Source organism: Elephantulus edwardii, unplaced genomic scaffold (assembly GCF_000299155.1).
Source record: "Elephantulus edwardii isolate Elephantulus edwardi_28Jun2011 unplaced genomic scaffold, EleEdw1.0 scaffold00196, whole genome shotgun sequence".
Lineage (NCBI taxonomy): Eukaryota > Metazoa > Chordata > Mammalia > Macroscelidea > Macroscelididae > Elephantulus > Elephantulus edwardii.
In genome coordinates this window covers 4,147,407-4,155,341 of record NW_006399946.1, presented here as the reverse complement: position 1 = coordinate 4,155,341, position 7,935 = coordinate 4,147,407, and the positions used below count along the sequence as shown (strand labels likewise).

General features: G+C 37.4%; 1 pseudogene; it reads left to right on the top strand.

The window, feature by feature from the left end:
* Window positions 1-2,924: 2,924 nt before the first annotated feature.
* On the top strand, window positions 2,925-7,349 carry LOC102872905 (annotated as a pseudogene).
* The last annotated feature ends 586 nt before the right edge of the window (window positions 7,350-7,935 follow it).

Below are 7,935 nucleotides of genomic sequence, written 5' to 3'. Positions count from 1 at the left end.
GCTTTTCAAGGAGAGGAGCAAATGGGAGGGGGAGAGGGGTTTGTGCGGGGCGAAGGGTGCAACAATGAATGAATGGAATTCCAAAATCTCTGTAGGTGTTCATTGAAATGAAAAATAAACAACCTAAATTTAAAAACAACAAAAAAACCCCCCATACATAAAAACAAACAAAAAAATAATAACCTACCATAGAGTTTAAGGTAAATGGCACAAGAATGCGGGTATGTGCCCGTGAGACAGAAGGAATGTATATGTGACAGAAAGAATGTATATGTGAGACAGGAAGGGATAAGGGTAGGTGGGGTTTTCACCTAGACAAACCAATAACATACTAGCCCATTTAACTGATTCCCTTGCTCACCAATCATGGTCCAATTACCTCACGCTGAGCAAACAGAGAACACATATAAGAAGTTTATGTGCACTTGCCTGGGGTCTCCATTTTCTTCTCTGCTAAATGGTGGACCTCCTGCATGCTAGATTTTGTTCTGCAATATATAGCACTCTTGCCGATTGCAAACTTGAGTTGGTGGTCTTTTAGGTGGGAATTCAAGGACTTAACAATAGCCCTTGCTTTGAAATCATATAAAATGTCTTGCTAATTGGAAAGGGTGGTTCTTTCTCATCTTTGTATGGGAGACAACAACCCTTGGCCAGGAAATAAATAAAGCCTTCAAATCTGTAAGAGAGTGAGTGTGCCATTACTGAGTGCCGCAGATGCCACTCCTGTTTCCAAACCTGTCTTAATCTTGTAGCTCCACCAAACACTGTGCGCCATGGGTAAGCATTATGGCATTTGACAAACCAACAGCACAGGGTTGAGCATCACAGCAACCACAGGTTACCTCAATACAGCAAACTGGCAGATCAGTGCTGTACCACTTAGAAGAATTTTCCTCTAAAATATAATAACACTAGGCCCCTCAGGCTCAATCAACTTTTAAATACAAAGCCTTCCATGAGGTTATGCTGACTCTAAACAAGAGTCTTAAATAGAAAAACAAACAAACAACAACAACCACCAAACATTCCACACTGACCCTCAAACAAACAATAGTCAGGTACCAATAATCAGGAAACATAAGTCAGCCAATGCAATGACACAATATAAAATGTGCTTTAAGCTATACAAATAGTGTATCCTAAAATCTAATTTTTATTTCTTGCAAATTCACCTGCTACTTTCCTTTCAGAGACTTTTTATCTATGTTTTGGAGTTTTTTGTTAGTTTGGTTTTTTGGTATTTTTTTGCTAATTAATGGAAGCAACAAAACTAATGGTAACAATTCTTAATGAAATATGCTTGAAATCTTAATGAAAAAAACATGTGGTTCATAGTTCCAAGAGTGGTTTCCTCAAGGATCTTTGGAATGACAGACTGGGAGAGAAAAAAAAAAAGAACAAAACTCTATTTGATTTTATTTCACTTCTGGTCCTCAAAACTCTGAGTCTTTCCTGGAAAAACAACTTTGGATCCTATTTTCATTGTTTTGTTTTTTCAAGGAGGTGAAGTTGGAGGGGTGTGGGAGGAGAGGTATGTGGAAGAAGTCATCTTGTATTCAAACTTATTTTACCAAGGGACTATTTCATTAAGGTATTTACAGGACAAAAAAAGGAAAATAAATAATTCTGGAATGAAAGCAATCATTAGCTTAGTCCTGAAAAATTATCCATTGAATTCTGTCTACAGCTTTTATTTAAGATTCTAAGAACTGTTGTAAGTGGAGCTATAAATGTGGGCAAAACACTGTAATTGGGATATGTGTACAATTTCAAATTTAACAGCTTCCAGAATTTGTTCTGGAGTTTCTGTCATCTGATTACATAATGATTGGAGCTACGGCTTATTGAAACCATTAAAAACATGCCTACCTAAGCTTTTTTGACTCACCACTCAAAAATCTGCTTTCAAATGACATTCTTCTTGGTAACTGATTTACTGCTCAGAAAGAACACAAAGAACATCTTCATCTATGTCAGGAATTGAAATAGAGTTAGGACCCACTACAGGACTAAACTTGGAGTTACCAATGCACAATAGTTTCTCTATATGTGAAGATACGTGGAAAAAATACTGCTATTAAAATTCTAGTTCGCATTATGTTTCTGTAATAAATAAATGGCTATGGAGAAGTTCTCTCAATAAAACACTTATCTTAGTATCAGTAGGTGACTAAATGGGAAAAATTACTAAAATGGAGAAAAAAGTATTTTGTGAATAGTATGTGCTAGCTCAAACTGCTATATTATGAAATAAGAATGTAAATGGCAATGAGTTTTTAATTTTTTTCATATGACCCAGAAAATAAGTTCCAATCAAAACAATGACTTCTGAGGGACTCTACTGTTCATATTGTTGTCAGATGCTATCTGTCATATAACTCATAGGAAGCCTGTGAGCAACAGATCAGAACTCTGTCCAATCTTATGCCATCTTTATGATCTCTGCCATGCTCAAGCTACATAGCTGCATTCACTATGTCAATCTACCTTATTGAGAAATCTACCTTTCCTTTGCCAACCCTCTACTTTTCTTAGCATGTTGTCCTTTCCCAAGTACTGGCACCTCATGACAACATGCCCAAAATACATGAAATAAAGCACCATTCCTGTCACTAAGGAGCACCCTGGTTAAATTTACTCAAAGACAGATTTGTTTCTTCTTTTGAAAGTCTTGATGTATTCAATGCTCTTTGTCACTATCACAGTTCTAAGGCATCTGTTTTTCTTACTCATTGTCACACTTTCACATGCATATGACACAATTGAAAATATTATGGCTTTGGTCTGATGCTCCTTAGTCTTCAATCTGACATTTCTGCTCTTGTATTTTAAAAAGGTTCTTGAGCTGCTTCTAAGATCCTAAGATCTGTAGAAGATGGGGTCTGAGCGGTTGGGTCCTCAAGAGTTACTGATCTATAAAAATGACAGAGAATGGGGGGAAATGTAGTGACCAAAGGCGTGTATCAAAGAACAAGGAGCAACATAATGGAAATTTCACAGATCCTTCTTCAATGAATGAAAAGAAGAGAAAAGATCAGGAAGAAAGGTAGAATATTGTCCGATGGCGATAACCATTCATTACCTTGTAGTTCCCACCCCCCCCCCGGAAATATTTGTTATCTTGAAGGAATGGACCTAAAATTATGGCCTTGTCAAAGCATGTGGTATCTTTTATACTGCTGCTTTCTGTGCTTATAGCTATGGATTGTGTTGAAGGAGCACATCAATACTATGTCAAACGAGGAGAGAAACAATTTCTTTTGTATACCTACTGGATGTTGTTATTTTTATGGCTGTGGCTCATACTGACCCTATGTATATTAATTCTAAACACTGTCCTATTCTGAGCCAATGTCTCTGACAGATCTGATCCCATTTTTCCAGTCACTGAGTCAATCCATCTCATCCTGGGTTTTCCTCTCCTGTGTTGTCTTCTTTCCTTCCAAGCACGATGTCCCTCTCTAAGGACTGGTTGCTCCTGACCACGTGCAAAAAGCATGTGAGACAGAGATTCAAAATCTTTGCTTCAGGGGAGCAGTCTGGTTTCACACTATCCAGTACTAACCTGTTCGTTCTCCAGACAGTCCATACTCTTTTCTTTAATACTCTTTTCTAGAACCATACCTCAAAGGCACTGATCCTTCTTCTATCATCCTTCATTACTGTCCAGCTCTTAGATGCATAGTAAGTAATTATAAATACTGTGGCCTGGATCAAGTGCACCTTAGTCTCCAGACTGACATCATTGCTTTTCAGTACTTTAGAGAGGTCCCTGACAGCAATTTTTCTCAATGTAATTAGTCTTTTTATTTCCTGACTGCTAGTGCCAAGAGTGTTGATTGTGGAACCAAGAAAGCTGAAGTAATTAACAACCTCAATCTCTTCTTTGTCCATCATGGTGTTTCCAATTGGCCCATTGGCTTCATTTTCTTGATGTTGGGCTTCAATCCATATTGGAGATCTTCTGCAGCAAACACCTCATGTCCTACTCAGTTTCAGCAAGCAATATTGTGTCATCTGCATAAAGGAGGTTCTTGATGAATTTCCCTCTAATCCTGATGCCACATTCCTCCTCATAAAGTCCAACCTCCCAAACGATCTGTTCTGCATATAGCTTGAAATGATTAGAGTGCGTCCATGATGCACATCTCTCCTGGTCCTGTACTGTGCTGTATTTTCCTTCTCTGTTCTGACTACTGCTTCTTGGTCCAAGTATAAATTTCTCATGAGCACAGTTAAATGTTCTGAGATCCTCTCAAGGTTAGCAACATTTTGTTATGATCCATTCAAATGCCTTTGTATAATTAATGAAACACAGAAAAACGTTTCTCTGGTACTTTCTGCTTTCAGCCAAGATCTATCTAACACTGGATATGGTATTCCTAATGCCATGGTCTCTTCTAAACCCAGCCTGCACACCTGGAAGTTCTGGGTTGATGTACTGTTCCAGTCATTTCTGGATATTCTTCAGCATGATCTTGCTTGCATGTGTTATTAATGATATAATTTGATAATTTCCACACTCATCTTTTAGTGGTCATCTTTTAGTGGAAGGGGAATAAATACAGATCTCTTTCAGTTAGTTGGCCAGGTAGCTGTCTTGCAGATTTCTCAGCATAATCTAGTGAACAAACACTTGCTAAAATATGTCAATTGTTATTCCATCAATTCTTGTGGCTTGATTTTTGTCAATTCCTTCAGAGAAACTTTAACTTACTCCTTTATCACCATTGCCTTTTGATCATATGCTGTTTTATGAAATTCTTCTGTTCCAGCCAGTTCTTTTTGGTATAGTGCCCGTGTGTATTCCTTCCATCTTCATTTGATGCTTCCTGGATCACTCAACATTCTGCCTTAAGCATCCTTAAGTATTGGAACTTGAGGCTTGGATTTGTTCTTTGGTTCCTTCAGCTTAAGAAATAGCAAATGAGTTCATCCTTTTATTATTTTTTTTACTCCAGCTCCTCACACACCTCATTAAAATATTTTGCTTTGTCTTCCAGAGCTGCCTTTTGGAATCTTCTGTTCAGATCCGTAACTTCTTGATTTTCCCCCTTTGCTTTGGCTTCTCAGCATTATAGTAGTTTCTTTTGACAACTAATTGGGTCCTGCCCCATTACATTGAACAGTTCCATTGAGAGAAGGGACTTGGATTAAAAATGAAGACATGGAGAGGCTACCAGCTAATGGTGGATAGCAAAGTTTATTAGTGAACTTCTGTCTTATATAACTTTTTGCAGTGAACAGAAAAAAAGAACAACTCAGCTTCAAGATTGAGAGTACATTCAGATTTACAAACCACTTACTAGTTAAGGAAGACAAGTTGCTTATTTTTCTTATCAGGCAAGACCATTAGCATTTGAGTATAAACAGAATCTTTAGGGAGGGACATTCCATTGTTCACACCTCTGCTCAGTCCTAGGGTTCAAGGAATGGTTGAACTTGTCTCTGTCTCCCTTCCAATATCAAACCACAATGATGAACAGTTCTGCACTTTTGAACCTGGCATAAAATGGCTACTTGCATAAAATGGCTGCAGTATGACTTACTTTTTAACATCCTGCTTCCTTGAGTTGTTTTCTATCAAGCAGATACTATAGTCAAGATAGAATTAGTTTTGCTGGTCTTTTGGTACAGGGCTAATCTTGCTTTACAAGTTAGCCAGGCCTCAACAGACATCCATCTTGGTCTTCTCTTTCTCTTCTGTCTTTGTAATGACTTTCTGCATTCTTAATGAGTGATAATCTTGATATCCTCCCACAGCTCATCTTGTCTTCATTCTTTAGTGCTCAAGGATTCAAAACTGTTCCTGAGATGGTCTTTAAATTCTAGTGAATTCAAGGTCTATCTTTGATTTTTGAGGATTTGATTTTATTTTCTTTAGATTCAGTTTGAAAGCGCATGAGTAGTTGATGGTCTGTTCCAAAATCAGCAACTGGTCTAGATTTCACAGCTGATACTGAGGTTCTCCAGTGATTTCTTCCACAGACAGTCAGTCTGCTTCCTGTGTAGACCATGAGGTGAAGGATGTTGTTGTTAAATGTCATAGTCAAGTCATAGTGACCCTATGAATGAAAGACCTGAACACTTGGATAGCTTTCATCATTTTTCTAAGTTCACAGAGTTTCCAGAGGCAAGCTATTTTGGAAGTGGACATCACTTCAGCTTATAAGCCTGTTTTAATCTGGGAACTCCACCAAACACTGTTCACCGTGGGAAACCATTATCACATTTGACACATCAGTGTCACAATGTTTAGCATCACAACAACCACTAGTTACCTCTGTGCAGCATATGGATAGAACAGTGCTATACCATTTACAAGAATGTTTGACCAAAAACAATTAAAACCAGGCCCAAGGGTCACAGATTCATGTACCTACCTTTAGAAAAAGAAGTAAATCTTATACAATGTGATCTGTGCACACCAAAGCCTCCTAGCCACCTGGTGAGGGGGATTGATATTAATGCAGGATGGTTCCTGTGGATACATCTGAATCCCGAAACTACTGTGAGTAATGGCTTAGGAATTTTGTCTTCTGTTGGGCTTGGAACAGGTCTGCACACCTTTCTGCTATATTTGGATCCATATACAGGTTCTATTATGATAACTGTTTATGAATATAATTAATTTCCCCTGAATCACCTTACCCTGATCAGGCTCTTTAGCCAGATGAAGAGAATATTGAAGGAGTTATTTCTTTGGTGAGCATCATCTAAAATATTAGCATTGAGACCTGAAGATGGAGTTGGTACAGCACTCAGAGAGCTGCCCTTCATATTTCATGAGCAGCTTGAATTTCAGACATTGAACGAAATGATGCAGAATATCAGAAATTTGAAGAGCTGCTTGACCATGCAGAGACAACATAAGACTTTGCATTCTGGACAAAACTGGTAGCTCAAAACCTAGTACAGAAGATTGGCTATTTTAAAATTTTGTCCTGTACTTCAATTTTAAATCCTTTGTTTGATCTAGCTGGAATAACTTGTGGACACTTTCTGAACCTTCTTTGGTGCAATTCTGATTAGAAAACCAATAATTAAAATGCACATCCAGAAAATCTTCATTATAGTAACATTCAGCAAACACGTAGTAGAGTAGAAGGTGGCTTTCATAGGTGCTATTCCCAGCATAGGTCCTTCTCTAAGAAGCCATTCCAGGAATACTTGGAAGCTCAGTAACAAAAACCTTACCACAAAATGAAATGAGTACCACACCAGATGTTTGAGAAGTTGATTATTGTCATGTTATGCTGATTTATCCTGTCCATCATTAACTCCATGACAAAAATTATGCCAAAAAAATCTAACAGCGGTTGAACTCAGAGGAAAAAATAAAATAAACAGAGAAAGTTTTAACTGCAGAAATTAGAATGAATGGAGCCAGCCTTAAACTTGGAGGACTTCACATCAGGGAGAAAAAGTTCCTTTTCCAAATGAGAGCAAGTTTTAAAACTTTCTTTCTGTAAACAATTAGTCCAAAATTTGTACTGATGTATCTCTTTTGTATGTTAAGGTAAGGTGTCCACCCTCAACTCAATCCAAATTGTATTTTGTTTGGGTGGAATGTAATGTTCAACAGCAAATTTAACAGAAACTTGCCTTCTTTTTTTTCTTTATTTCTTTTTAATTATTATTAAATTTTATTAGTTTTAATGAACATTTACAGAGATTTTGGGTTCTCATTCATTCATTGTTGCACTGAGAAACTTGCCTTCTATTTGTTACTTTCAAAGGACCTACATAGTGCAATTAAAGAATTCCTGCCACCAAAAAAGAAAGGTTCCTAAGTATGCCAAACTTTTTAGCTTGTTCAAATGATTACTTTCCTTTTATTCTAATTCGTCAAAATGTATGTAAGTTTTATACTAGATTGGATAATAGTCTTGTATGTCTTTAACTGTGAAATTTAATATGCCATACTGCCCA